This window comes from Nycticebus coucang, chromosome 2, assembly GCF_027406575.1.
Source record: "Nycticebus coucang isolate mNycCou1 chromosome 2, mNycCou1.pri, whole genome shotgun sequence".
NCBI classification, from domain to species: Eukaryota; Metazoa; Chordata; class Mammalia; order Primates; family Lorisidae; genus Nycticebus; species Nycticebus coucang.
In genome coordinates, this window is record NC_069781.1 from 64,759,796 (window position 1) to 64,775,860 (window position 16,065).

Below are 16,065 nucleotides of genomic sequence, written 5' to 3' on the forward strand. Positions count from 1 at the left end.
AATCACTCATGAGGAAGAATCAGCAGAAAACTCCAGGCAACATGAAGAACCGGTCCAGAACAACGCCGCCAAGGGACCATGAGGTAGCTACTGCAGAGGATTCCACCTATAAAGAAATGTTAGGAATGACAGAAAGGGAATTTAGAATGCACATGTTGAAAACAATGAAAGAAATGATGGAAACAATGAAGGAAACTGCTAATAAAGTGGAAAATAACCAAAAGGAAATCCAAAAACAGAATCAAATAAGAGATGAACAATATGAAGAATATAAAAAGGATATAGCAGACCTGAAGGAACTGAAACAGTCAAATAGGGAACTAAAGATGCAATGGAAAGTATCAGCAACAGGTTAGACCATGCAGAAGAAAGAATTTCAGAGGTAGAAGAAAAAGTTCTTGAGATAACTCAGATAGTAAAAGAGGCAGAAAAGAAGAGAGAGAAAGCAGAACGTTCACTGTCAGAATTAAGGGACTTTATGAAGCGTTCCAACATACGAGTTATAGGAATCCCAGAAGGGGAAGAAGAATGCCCCAGAGGAATGGAAGCCATACTAGAGAATATTATAAAAGAAAATTTCCCAAATATCACCAAAGATTCTGACACACTGCTTTCAGAGGAATATCAGACCCCAGATCGCCTCAACTCTAACCGAGCTTGTCCAAGACACATTGTGATGAACCTGTCCAAAGTCAAGACAAAAGAAAAGATTCTGCAAGCTGCCAGGAGTAAACTCCAGTTGACCTACAGGGGCAAATCCATCAGAGTGACCACAGACTTCTCTAATGAAACTTTCCAAGCAAGAAGACAATGGTCATCTACCTTTAATCTACTTAAAAAGAACAATTTCCAGCCCAGAATTCTGTACCCTGCTAAGCTAAGCTTAAAAATTGATGGAGAAATCAAATCATTTACGGATATATAAACATTGAGGAAATTTACCACAATAAGACTAGCTCTACAGGAAATACTTCAACCTGTTCTGCAAACTGACCACCACAATGGATCAGCAGCAAAGTAAAAATTCAGAAATTAAAGGACAGAACCTAACCTCCACACTGATGCAAAAGATAAAACTAAGCAACGGACTCTCACCAAATAAGATGAATAGAATACTACCACACTTATCAATTATCTCAATAAATGTTAATGGCTTGAATTCCCCACTGAAGAGACATAGATTGGCTGACTGGATTAAAAAACACAAGCCATCCATTTGCTGTCTGCAAGAAACACACCTGGCTTCAAAAGACAAATTAAAGCTCCGAGTCAAGGGTTGGAAGACAATTTTTCAGGCAAATGGAATTCAGAAGAAAAGAGGAGTTGCAATCTTATTTTCAGATACATGTGGATTTAAAGCAACTAAAGTCAAAAAAGACAAAGATGGTCACTTTATATTGGTCAAGGGAAAAATACAACAAAAAGACATTTCAATTCTAAATATCTATGCACCCAATTTAAATGCTCCCAGATTCTTGAAACAGACCTTACTCAGTCTGAGCCATATGATATCTGATAATACCATCATAATAGGGGACTTTAACACTCCTCTTACAAAGCTGGACAGATCCTCTAAACAGAAATTAAACAAAGATATAAGAAATTTAAATGAGACCCTAGAACAACTGTGCTTAATAGACACATATAGAACACTCCATCCCAAAGATAAAGAATATACATTCTTCTCATCACCCCATGGAACATTCTCCAAAATTGATCATATCCTGGGACACAAAACAAATATCAACAGAATCAAAAGAATTGAAATTTTACCTTGTATCTTCTCAGACCATAAGGCACTAAAGGTGGAACTCATCTCTAACAAAAATGCTCGACCCCACCCAAAGGCATGGAAATTAAACAATCTTCTGTTGAATAACAGATGGGTGCAGGAAGAAATAAAACAGGAAATCATTAACTTCCTTGAGCATAACAACAATGAAGACACAAGCTACCAATACCTGTGGGAAACTGCAAAAGCAGTTTTGAGAGGAAAATTCATCGCTTTAGATGCCTACATTCGAAAAATAGAAAGAGAGAGCATCAACAATCTCACAAGCCATCTTATGGAATTGGAAAAAGAAGAACAATCTAAGCCTAAACTCAGTAGAAGAAAAGAAATATCCAAAATCACATCAGAGATCAATGAAATTGAAAACAAAAGAATCATTGAGAAAATTAATGAAACAAGGAGTTGGTTTTTTGAAAAAATAAATAAAATAGATAAACCATTGGCCAGACTAACGAGGAATAGAAAAGTAAAATCTCTAGTAACCTCAATCAGAAATGATAAAGGGGAAATAACAACTGATCCCACAGAGATACAAGAGATCATCTCTGAATACTACCAGAAACTCTATGCCCAGAAATTTGACAATGTGAAGGAAATGGATCAATATTTGGAATCACACCCTCTCCCTAGACTCAGCCAGGAAGAAATAGAGCTCCTGAACAGACCAATTTCAAGCACTGAGATCAAAGAAACAATAAAAAATCTTCCAACCAAAAAATGCCCTGGTCCAGATGGCTTCACTCCAGAATTCTATCAAACCTTCAAGGAAGAGCTTATTCCTGTACTGCAGAAATTATTCCAAAAAATTGAGGAAGAAGGAATCCTCTCCAACACATTCTATGAAGCAAACATCACCCTGATACCAAAACCAGGAAAAGACCCATACAAAAAGGAGAATTTCAGTCCAATCTCACTCATGAATATAGATGCAAAAATTCTCAACAAAATCCTAGCCAATAGATTACAGTTTATCATCAAAAAAATCATTCATCATGATCAAGTAGGCTTCATCCCAGGGATGCAAGGCTGATTTAACATACACAAGTCAATAAACATTATCCACCATATTAACAGAGGCAAAAATAAAGATCACATGATCCTCTCAGTAGATGCAGAAAAAGCATTTGATAAAATCCAGCATCCTTTTCTAATTAGAACACTGAAGAGTATAGGCATAGTTGGCACATTTCTAAAACTGATTGAAGCTATCTATGACAAACCCACAGCCAATATTTTACTGAATGGAGTAAAACTCAAAGCTTTTCCTCTTAGAATTGGAACCAGACAAGGTTGTCCTCTGTCACCTTTACTATTCAACATAGTGCTGAAAGTTCTAGCCAATACAATTAGGCAAGACAAGGAAATAAAGGGAATCCAAATGGGAGCAGAGGAGGTCAAACTCTACCTCTTTGCTGACGACATGATCTTATACTTAGAGAACCCCAAAGACTCAACCACAAGACTCCTAGAAGTCATCAAAAAATACGGTAATGTTTTAGGATATAATATCAATGTCTACAAGTCTGTAGCCTTTGTATACACCAATAACAGTCAAGATGAGAAGCTAATTAAGGACACAACTCCCTTCACCATAGTTTCAAAGAAAATGAAATACCTAGGAATATACCTAACAAAGGAGGTGAAGGACCTCTACAAAGAAAATTATGAAATACTCAGAAAGGAAATAGCAGAGGACATTAACAAATGGAAGAACATACCATGCTCATGGATGGGAAGAATCAACATTGTTAAAATGTCTATACCTCCCAAAGCAATCTACTATTCAATGCCATTCCTATCAAAATACCAACATCGTAGTTTCAAGATTTGGAGAAAATGATTCTGTGTTTTGTATGGAACTGGAAAAAACCTCGTATAGCTAAGGCACTTCTTAGTAATAAAAATAAAGCTGGGGGCATCAGCATACCAGATTTTAGTTTGTACTACAAAGCCATAGTGCTCAAGACAGCATGGTACTGGCTCAAAAACAGAGACATAGACACTTGGAATCGAATTGAAAACCAAGAAATGAAACTAACATCTTATAACCACCTAATCTTCGATAAACCAAACAAGAACATACCTTGGGGGAAAGACTCCCTATTCAATAAATGGTGTTGGGAGAACTGGTTGTCTACATGTAAAAGACTGAAACTGGACCCACACCTTTCCCCACTCACAAAAATTGATTCAAGATGGATAAAGGACTTAAATTTAAGGCATGAAACAATAAAAATCCTCCAAGAAAGCATAGGAAAAACACTGGAAGATATTGGCCTGGGGGAAGACTTCATGAAGAAGACTGCCATGGCAATTGCAACAACAACAAAAATAAACAAATGGGACTTCATTAAACTGAAAAGCTTCTGTACAGCTAAGGAGACAATAACCAAAGCAAAGAGACAACCTGCACAATAGGAAAGGATATTTGCATATTTTCAATCAGGCAAAAGCTTGATAACTAGGATCTATAGAGACCTCAAATTAATCCACATGAAAAAAGCCAACAATCCCATATATCAATGGGCAAGAGACATGAATAGAACTTTCTCTAAAGACGACAGACGAATGGCTAACAAACACATGAAAAAATGTTCATCATCTCTATATATTAGAGAAATGCAAATCAAAACAACCCTGAGATATCATCTAACCTCAGTGAGAGTGGCCCACATCACAAAATCTCAAAACTGCAGATGCTGGCGTGGATGTGGAGAGAAGGGAACACTTTTACACTGCTGGTGGGACTGCAAACTAGTACAACCTTTCTGGAAGGAAGTATGGAGAAACCTCAAAGCACTCAAGCTAGACCTCCCATTTGATCCTGCAATCCCATTACTGGGCATCTACCCAGAAGGAAAGAAATCCTTTTATCATAAGGACACTTGTACTAGACTGTTTATTGCAGCTCAATTTACAATCGCCAAAATGTGGAAACAGCCTAAATGCCCACCAACCCAGGAATGGATTAACAAGCTGTGGTATATGTATACCATGGAATACTATTCAGCTGTTAAAAAAAATGGAGACTTTACATCCTTCGTATTAACCTGGATGGAAGTGGAAGACTTTATTTTTAGTAAAGCATCACAAGAATGGAGAAGCATGAATCCTATGTACTCAATTTTGATATGAGGACAATTAATGATAATTAAGGTTATGGGAGGTTGAGGAGAAGCAGAAAGAGGGACGGAGGGAGAGGGGTGGGACCTTGGTGTTTGTCACACTTTATGGGGGCAAGACATGATTGCAAGAGGGACTTTACCTAACAATTGCAATCAGTGTAACCAGGCTTATTGTACCCTCAGTGAATCCCCAACAATAAAAGTACATAAATAAATAAATAAATAAAACCATAAATAAATAAATAAATAAATACAATTAAAAAAAAAAAACCTAAATTCACAGAACTGTTGAGTAGTGTTTTATCCTTCTTGGACCACACTTTCATGAGGTACAATATGTCTGTTTGTCCCACTTTTCGTGTATTAAATTTCATCACTAATTAAAGTGGTATCCACCAACTTCTCTACTGTAAAGGTACCATTAGAAAGTTTTCCTTTATAATTCATAAGGAAATTGTGGAGGAATATTTTGAAATTATGTGAGTATCCCAATCCTCATCACGCTTTTAGAAAATCCAATGGAGATTTTCTAACTCCATCATTCTGTATGCCTTTATTGACTGACATTGTACTCTAAAGAAGAGGTTTTTTTTTTCTCGATATAGTTATCAGTTAATTTATTTATACAAATATGATATTCAATAGGTGTTGATCTTTAAAATGGCATTTCCTTATGGCTCATCCTTATGCTATGCTTGTAGATTGGGGGTATACAATGTATTGGGTGCATCTCAATATCCAATTATATTTGCAACAATTTTTAAAATAACATACTCTATATTGATAAATTTAAGATTATGGCATGTTATCCCTCACCTGGTAACTACATAAGTCTAGATTTTGCTTATCAATATAACAATCTCTAGGCATATTCATTATCTGCAGTAACGTGTTTCATTCAACCTGTATCAACACAACTGTGAGGTGAGCCCTTGGTTTAATCTAGCCTGTGTTAAAGGCAGTGTGAGCTATGGATGTATAAGTACTTTTAATTCTTATTCAAATATTTCATTTTCATAAAGTCCCTGTTCTCTTTTAAAACTTAACTAGAACTCATCCAAGGCTGACTTTTGGTGAGTTATACTTAAAATCGGATATTTTAGGAGAGGCATGGATTAACCAAAATTTATCTGATAATAAGTGCGGAAATACAAAAACCTCCCTTCAGTTTACCTGCACATTTAGGATAGTAGGCCATTTTTCATGGCAGTGAAAAAAAAATAAAACATTAGACATAATTATTTAGGATTTTCTTCAAATTGAAATGTATTTTAAATGCCATTTACCATTTGTTCTCATCTTTGCAATGTACTTGAAGTTTTTTTTTTTTTTTTTTTTCTTTTTTATTGTTGGGGATTCATTGAGGGTACAATAAGCCAGTTACCCTGATTGTACTTGAAGTTTTACAAGTGTACAAGACACTCTTTGAAGATTCTACATGCAGTCTTTCGAGATTCTGCATGTGGTCTTTCAAGAAATCTTATCAGAGTTATATCTTTTTGATAGATTTGTATCTTTAAATTAAAAAAAAAACAAAGTCAAGGCAAGAGACTACCCATTCAAAAATATGAAGATAAGATGATCGTGAACTGACCAATGGCATTTTGGTCAATGTCCAACTGGATATACTAGAGTGGTCCATAAGATTATAATATGGTATTTTTACTGTACCTCTTTTACATTTAGATATGTTTGGATACACACATACCTACCCCTGGGCCACAGTGGCCTACACCAAGTCTGGTAGAGTAACATGCTCTATAGGTTTGTAGCCTCAAAAGAGGCTACAGAGAAAGAGGCTAGACTATGGCCCATGTGTACAGTAGGTTACACCATCTAGGTTTGCATAACTGTAATCTATGAGGTTCCCACAAGGATGAACTTGCTGGACACATTTGTCACAGAGCATCCCATTGTTGAGTGACATAGGACTATGGTACCTACGTCATGGTATTTGAGGATTAAGCAAGATGTTCATAAAGTATGAACCTATGAGCTTGATATTCATCACATAAAAAGTTATTTATTATTACTGTCATTATTATTGTAGCATTTGTACAGTTCTCAATTTATTTTATACTCCCCAAATTAATTTCTGTAGTAATTTATTAAAAAAAAACAAAACTGATGTTGCACAGAGTAGTGAAATGAACGTGAAGTTTTACTGTTGGACTGTGTATTCCATTAGTTCTGATGAATTTTAATTTTAATTCTAACATTTATTAGCTCATGGAGAGGCAATTTCATGATTTCTTAGCTAACCAATCTTTGAAAGGCAGGGCAATAATGATATCACTTTGTTGTGAAAGAATGTATAACATGGTCTTGCTAGAAAAGCGTAATAGACCAGAGGGCCTGTGGTGAATGTCGACAGCAGAGGTCAGAGAATCCGCAGAGGACAGGAGAAGGAGGGTGTCCTTGTGGACAGCAGAAAGTGGTCCTGACTAAGTTTGCTTATGGACACTTTAACCTTAAACTAAAATGCCATGTACCCCTTCTATAATTTTCAGTGGTCAAAGAGGCTGGCCCAAATTGGGTGCGCCAGTGATGTCTGGGTCTCAGTTTCCTCAACTGCAAAATGGAGAAAATATCTATTTACAGAGTAGTTTTCAGAACGAGGCACTTAGAAACATTCCTCTCAACCACCTACTTTAAGTCAATATTGGACATAGTTTTCTGACTCAGTGCATTTCCTGATGGACTGAAGTCTTAGTTCTCCAAACAGACACACACTTGGGTTTGCTTGTCCAGTTGTTACTTGCCAAATACCCCTCTTGGTACTTTTGATTGTTTCTAGTTCCTAAGTTGTTTTTACTTGACTATTGTACATATGTTGATAAACGTGTGGATATTAGATGGAGCCATATGACAATGCAGGCAGTTTAACTTTTAAAAACTTCTTTGTAACTTACAATGATAGCTGATCATGATGAAAAGCAGAGCTTGGGACCAGGGAAGAACTGTGAAGGGACAACATGGCCCTAAGCAGGAACCTGGCTGACCAGCAGCTAAGGGTTAGTAGTGGTTTGGCAGCATCCCCAGAAAAGAGGGGAGATTTGATTGCTGGAAGGGCCCTTAGAAGATTCTTAGTAAGCCTGTTTGCAACAGTAGAATGGGAAGAAAAGAAGGTAGACAGGAGGTTGTATGACAGATAAAAATCTTAGAGCTGGGGGCGGGAGTTATGGGAGGCAATAAACTAGGGAACAGAACTGAGGGAGAGGACTCGAGATGGAAACCTCTCTGAGAAGAGAGCTTTACTGCTGGAAATAAAGTACAGTATATTCCATTAACTGCTCCAGTTTGTCCTTGGATGAGTTCTAGTTAAAATCAGATATTTTAGGATGAAGAGACATTTTATGTAAACATCCACATTTATAACTTTTCTATGTAAAGTCCAGCCCAAGAAACGAAGCCAGATACCATCCATCAGATTTGACTTTTACGTTAACCTTTTCCATGACTTGGAAATGTATTTTACAAAAACACAGCTTATATCTGATCTCAGATTTTCTAGGAAGTCAAATTTTTCCCAAAATTTGGCTATAGTGAAAAAATACTGCTCAACTTACAAGACTTCATAATATATTTTTCAAAAGTGAGAGAGATGTATTAGGAAAAGGCTGAATCCATCCTGGGAGGCAGAAGAGCTGTAGTGTAGTCCTTCGGCTGTTTCTAATTAGCTGTGAATTTGTGAGTGTTCTCTCCCTTGTAAAATGAAGGTGATGACTATAGTGCTGAAGAGCTTTTCAGATTTGATATCAGAAGATCCCATGTCTCTGCTCCACCTCAGTGAAGATTCACAGACAAACGTGATAATGGTAATACTTACACTGGGAGTGAGCTGGCTGGAGTACTCAACACACTGTTATCTCCTGGGCGCAACTTCAACTTTTTATTTTTTTCACAATATTTGGGTATAATAGTTATTCCCCAGACTGTTTTATTTTCCTTGTCAAGTGAAATTGTCATTGTAATAGGCATTACCAAATATCTGAAAATGCATTGTGCTGAGTACAGGTCGTACACACACACAGTCACACGCTGCTTTGTCACTCATACCATCTACACTGTCTTTAAATGCCTTCGGAAACTTGGGGAATTTAATAAGTAAAAAGTAGGGGCCTTTGTCTACTGATTTGCAGCTGTCCTAAAGAAATGGTTTTAAATAAAGAGGATTTATTTTGATTATATGTTTACAACAAATGTTACTAAATTGTAAAAATCAGAATCTTAGACATTAGAGAGTTCATGTCTTCCTTTCCAATTGATTTTTTTCTTTTTTTTTGTGACAAAGTCTTGCTCTGTCACTCTGGCTGAAGTACAGTGGCATCATGAAAGCTCCCTGTAGTGCCAAACTCCTGGGCTCAAGAGATCTTCCTGCTTATTGCAGGCAACTAGAACTACAGGTGCACACCACTGCACCTTGCTAATTTTTATGTTTTTGGTAGAGATGGTGTCTTGTTCTTGCCCAGCCTAATCTCAAACTCCTGACTTCAAGTGATCCTCCTGCCTCGACCTTCCAGAGCTAGCTTGGACTATAGTCATGAGCCAAACCAGCAAGCCTCTAATTTATTTTTTAAAAAAGTATGTAAGTTTTTTCCCCTCCCTTTCTACCTTTCCCCCCTGCTTGATTTCCACAGAGTTATACTTCCCTCTGTGCACATGTGTGCTCATTGGTTATTTCCAGTTTAATAGGGAGAGCACATGGCATCCATGTTTCCACTCTTGAGATACTTTACTTGGAGAATTGTCTCTGGTTCCATCCAGAGTATTCCAAAAGTCTTGTTTTATCCTTTTTTATGGCAGAGTAGTACTCCATTGTATACATATACCACATTTTAATAATATACTCATGAATTAATGGGTACCTGGGTTGATTCCACATCTTTGCAATTGGAAATTGTGCTGCAATAAACATTTGATGTATTTCTTTTCTTTGCCTTGCAGATTACTATAAGGATACATATAATTAGGTTACATTGTTAGGTAAGTCTGAGTTGTAGTTGAGCACTTCACCCAGGAGGTGTGCCATATACCCCTATCTTGTACCCAATAGGTGAGAGCTAGGCAGCATGGTCTTCCCCTCACCTTCTTTCCCCCTTCTTGAATTTAAATGTCTTTTTCTTTTGTGTGGGCATGTAGTTCATCTTCTAGTTTCCTATTAATATTGAGTACATTGGATTCTTCCTTTTCCATTCTTGTGATACTTTACTTAGAGAGATGTTCTCCAAATTCTTTCAGGTAAATACAAAAGAGGTGAGGTCTCCATCTTTCTTTATGGCTGAATAGTATTCCATAGTATATATAGACCACAGTTTACTTATCCATTCATGGGCTGATGATGGTTTGTTCTACATCTTTGTGATTGTGAATCAAGCTGCTACAAACATTTGCATGCAAATGTCTTTGTGGTAAAATGATTTTTTTCTTCTGGGTAGATACCTAGTAATGGGATTGTGGGATCAAATGGATCAAATTTTAGCTCTTTGAGTCTTCCCATACTTCTTTCCAAAAAGACTCTATTAGTTTGCAATCCCACCAATAGTATATATGTGTTCCCTTCTCACCACAACAGGTGTCTTTTTGATGAGAAATCTTCCTTTGATTAGATACCCAGTAGAGGGATTGCTGGATCAATGGTAGGTCTTTTAGTTTGTTGAGGAAATCCATACAGTATTCCATAGGAGTTTTATTAATCTGCAGTTCCACCAATGGTATATAAGCATTCCTTCCTCTGTACCATCCATATCAGCATACATAGTTTTTGAAAATTTTTAATAAAGCCATTCTAACAGGGATAAGGCAATGCCTCATGTTTTCCCTCTGCATTCTGATGATTAGAGGCATTGAATATTTTTTCATGTTTGGCCATTTGTCTATCCTCTTTTGAAAAGCCTCTGTCCATGTATTTTGCCTACTTTCTTCTTCTTCTTCTTTTTTTTTTTTGAGACGGAGTCTCACTTTGTTGCCCTTGGTAGAGTGCTGTAGCATCCCAGCTCACAGCAACCTCCAACCCTTTGGCTCAGATGATTCTCTTGCCCCAGCCTCCCAAGCAGCTATAAGTGCCCTGACTACAGGTGCCCGCCACAACACCTGGCTATTTTTTGTTGCAATTCTCATTGCTGTTTTAGCTGGCAGAGGTCAGGTTTGAACCCACCACCCTCAGTATACAGGGCTGGCACCCTACCCACTGAGTCACAGCCGTCTCCCTTTGCCCACTTTCTAATGAGGTTATTATTTTTTTCCTTGCTGATTTGCTTGAGTTCTTTGAAGATTCTTGTTATTAGCCCCTTATTGCATGTATAGCTTGCAAATATTTTCTCGCACTCTGTAGGTTGTCTATTTGCTCTGTTGATTATTTTCTTAGTTGTACAGAAGATTTTTAGTTTAATCAAATACCATTTATCAACTTTTGTTGTTGCCATGATTGCTGATATGTCATAAATTCTTTGTCGAGGCCAATATCTATAAGCGTTTTCCCCACATTTTTCTCTAGAATTCTTAGGGCTTAATGCCTTATGTTTACTCTTTTATCCATCTTGAATTAATTTTTGTGAGTGCTAAGAGGTAGGGCCCTGTTTCATTCTTCTGTATGTGGCTATCCAGTTTTCCCAGTACCATTTATTGAATAGGGCTTCTTTCCCCCAGTATATGTTGCCTGCTTTGTTAAAGATCAGTTGGTTGTAGGTATATGTTTTATATCTGGATTTTCTGTTCTGTTGCATTGGTCTATGTCCCTATTTTTGTTTTTTGTTTTTTTTTTCAAAGTAGTAGCAATGTATTTTTCAACAATTATTCTTCCAATGAGTAATTTGTAAATTCTCTCCACCCAACATTAAACAGGTAAGTGAAGCAGTTTCCATATTTTAACTGTTACATGTAAGATTCAGAATGTCAACACCATACTTGCATTCTACATAATGTTACAAAACAACACATATACCTTAACTTTAAAATCTGAAAGGATTCATCCTAATTATGGGGGGAAAAACCTTCACATCTCACACACGCTATTAAAGTCTGGTTCTGAATATAGCACAGCATATACAGCAATTCAGATTTTTTTAGTAACTACTGATGCCAGTTCATACATAAATTGCATTGAACTCAATTTCCCCATTTTATTTCATTTTCCCATATATTGAAGTGACCTTTTATCTTCTTTTAGAGTAGGCAAGATAACTGAAGCTTTGGTAAACTGGACTATAGTACAAGAAAAATAGTTCCTATTTTTAAGATTACTAAGTGCTACAGTAGTGTTGATGCAATCAAACTACTTTAAGACTTAATTCACTTTTAAATGTGGAAAAGATAAAGGCTTAATCTGACAAAGTTTAACCACTTGTTTCCTCTTACTTAATAGCCCATTGTCATCATTGCAGTATTCCTAGTTCTTTGCTTGTACTACCCATACAAAACTCCTTTGAAAAAAAAATAATTACCCAAAGCTGTATGCTCAGCTTGAATCCATCTTTAAAGCTTAGGGATAAGCAGCAAGAAACATGAAACATCTTCTTGGAGTATCAACTTTACACTGAACATCTAACATTAAAAACATGAGCTCAAAACTTATACTCATTTTTTAACAGTCAAGAATTCCCTAAAGCTCCACCCATCAACTGCTATTCCATCCATTTGAAGTTCTACATTAACATGGTTACCTTTGCCATAAAATAAAGCATAACCCTTAAAGTATCTATTTGATATGTACAAACTGCATATTCTTAATGACAGGTCACAAAATTTAAGCAAGTTCTTCCTCAGGTGACCCTCGCCAAAATTAAAGTGGGGCAGACATTATTTTAGCTTGATAGCACTAACAATATTCACACCACTTAACTCCTAACCAAACAGGATACCTTGTTGACCTGTCATATCGTTTGACATGATTCAAATATACAAAAAAAAAGAAAAAAAAAACAAATAGACCTAGGCAGAAATTAATCTGATTTCTAATTATGTGAAATCAGCAAGGCGATTTTAATATTAACATGGCATAAACTTCCCTATTTTAGCGGTTTTAAAATGCTTACAAACAAGGGATGAGCTCAACTTGCTTAGATATTTGAAATACAACTTTATTCTGATTCTAAATGAAAAGGAATGGGAATGACAATGACAAACAAGATTTCACCACTGGATATTGTGATGTGACTGCAGCAGTCTTATATTTGAAACTCAAGAAGGAATCGACTGCGTTCCAAACAGCTAAATATGCAGGTCCAAACAATGAAGGTTATTTTTTTTAAACTGCCACATTCACTCCAAAGCCCATTCATCTCCTTCAGCATCCCAGATGAAGCACATGTTCTGCTTAGCTAGGTAATAAAGTGGCACACACGCTGCACCGCTGACATCACAGGACAGCCTATAAAACTAGACTTTTGACGCTGGGCTCCAGCTTCATTCTCACAGGTCATCATTCTCATCCGGGAGAGCAGTTGTCTGAGCAACCTCTAAGTCATGTTCATATTGTGCTGCCAAAGCTGGGTCCATGACCACCTCTGGTGGGGCAAGAGCAGGCATGGCAACAAACTCCAAGTTAGGGTCTCCAATGAGCTTTCTAGCAAGCCAGAGGAAAGGCTTTTCAAAGTTGTAGTTACTTTTGGCAGAAATGTCGTAGTACTGAAGATTCTTCTTTCGGTGGAAGACAATAGATTTTGCCTTCACTTTCCTGTCCTTAATATCCACTTTGTTTCCACACAACACGATAGGGATGTTTTCACATACTTGTACCAGATCTCTATGCCAATTAAGCACGTTCTTGTAAGTAACTCTTGATGTTACATCAAACATTATAATGGCACACTGGGCTTGGATATAATAGCCATCTCTGAGTCCACCAAATTTCTCCTGGCCAGCTGTATCCCATACGTTGAACTTGATGGGTCCTCTGTTGGTGTGGAACACAAGGAGATGGACCTCAACGCCTAAGGTGGCTACATACTTCTCAAATTACCGGTCAAGTGGCGTTTCACAAACGTAGTTTTCCCAGTCCCACCATCACCAACCAATACGAGCTTGAACTGGACTTGGGGCTCTCCCTGGGCGGCCATCGCGGTGTCCTTCCAGAAGCGTCTCTGCGCCCGTCCGACTGAGGCTGGGAAGATGGTGGAAGCCTATGTCCCTATTTTTGTATCAATACCATGCTGTTTTGGTTACTACAGCCTTGTAGTATAGTGTGAAGTCTGATAATGCAATGCCTTGAGATTTGTTCTTTTTGCTTAAGATTGCTTTGGCTATTTAGGCTCTTGTCTGGTTCCAAATGAAATGCAGAATTATTTTTTCTAGATCTGTGAAGTACGATGTTGGTAATTTGATGGGGATTGCATTGAATTTGTGAATCTCTTTGGCTAGTACGGACAGTTTAACCATGCCAATTCTACCTACCCATGAGCATTCCATTTGTTTGTATCCTCTGCAGTTTCTTTCCTGAGAGTTTCATAGTTCTCTTTGTATAGATCTTTCACCTCAATGGTTGAGTATATTCCTAGGTATTTTCTTTGTAGGTCAATATTGTGAATGGTATTGAGTCTGATTTGACTCTTAGCTTAACTGTTAGTGGTATATAGAAATGCTACTGATTTATGTACATTGATTTTATATTCTGAAATTTTGCTGAATTTATTTATGAATTCCAGGAGACTCTTAGTGAAATCTTTGGGGTTTTCCAAATATGAGATCCTATTACCATGTAAAACAATAGTTTCATCCCCTATTTCCTGATTTGGGGTATTCTCTATTTCTTTCTCTTTCCTGATTCTTTCTCTTTCGGATTGCTCTGATTGGCACTTACAGAACTTGCCTAATGGGTACAATGACACACCTATAGCCAGGAATCAAGCACTACAAAAGCAATCCATGCAAGTTAACAGGTTTGTACCCATTTAATATTTTAAAATAGAAAAATAAAGGATATAAACTATCCATGATTGTAGAAATACAAATTCTCAAATGTCTACGTTTAAAGATTAGCAGTTTAAGAACACACTCAGCATTATGGCCTTTCTTTTTTGTAGCATTATGATGCTTTTAAAAACTTTGCATTTAATTCATTTAACATAATAATGACTAAAAACAACAAAATAATAACTAAAATAACAATAATAACTAAATACAGTAACCACATTCTCCCTTTGCTCACATGATTTTTATTTTCCCAATATTAATTTTTTCCTTTAGAGCAATTAATTAATGTTATGTAATGTGGAATGAATTAGCTAGAAGGCTCAAAGTGGGTTCCAGCTGAACTCTGGTATACATCTTTAAGTATATAATTTAAACTTTCTGACTCACAGAACTCTTATCTCCAAAGTGGTGTGAGGGAGAGAGATGATCTGGATGGTTCCTTCTCTTCACCCTGTGACTTGATTAGTCTCTGACTATAGACAAACTGAGGGGTTTCACATTTAATAAGGGAATTTAATCAACATGAAACGCAATCTAGATAATTTGTCTACGATGAAAATTGTTTTTCTTTTTGGTTTAGTTGAATAATGGTTTGACTTTTATCCAGAACTGTTTTGCAACAGAATTTTAAATTTCAGTTTCCACATTATCTCATTGCTTTTCTACTCCATTGGTGGCTAATCCTGATGTGAGAGCCCCTTTCTTTTTAATCAAACCAGTATTCTGAATCCATGAATTCATATGGAATTGACAATAACTGTAAAAATTAATGTGCCCATTTCACTGTGAGGGTTTACTTCTGGTGCCTGTTTGTACCACATCTTAAATGTGTGTGCTATCTGTGTTAGATTCATAGGCTAGCACATGGACGATTCTATGACTGCTTTTAAACCAGCTGTTTCTTTTCTTTCATCTCTTTTTAAAACCATGGGGGAATTGCTGGGAACATCAAATTTATTTCCCAGCAATTCCTGGCATGGGCAACATTGAAATGAGCATGTATTCAGCTTTCCCAGATGAGAGGAATATAAATAAATAACAAGAAAATTTTGATACTTCTATGGATTTTTTATTGTTTTAAAATAAATAAAACAGAAAATTTACCATTTTAACCATGTTTAGCTATATGGCTTTATAACATTATATTGTTTGACCACTACCACTATCCATCTCCAGAAAATTTTCATCTTCCAAAGTGAACTTCATACCCATTACGCAGTATATTTCCATTCTATTCTC

General features: G+C 36.7%; 1 pseudogene across 1 annotated transcript; it reads right to left on the reverse strand.

Annotated features, from left to right (window-relative positions):
* Positions 1-12,974: 12,974 nt before the first annotated feature.
* LOC128572437 (GTP-binding nuclear protein Ran-like) lies at positions 12,975-14,030 on the reverse strand (annotated as a pseudogene). Its single transcript, XR_008376212.1, has one exon. The product of XR_008376212.1 is annotated as a GTP-binding nuclear protein Ran-like (transcript).
* Between the last annotated feature and the right edge of the window lie 2,035 nt (positions 14,031-16,065).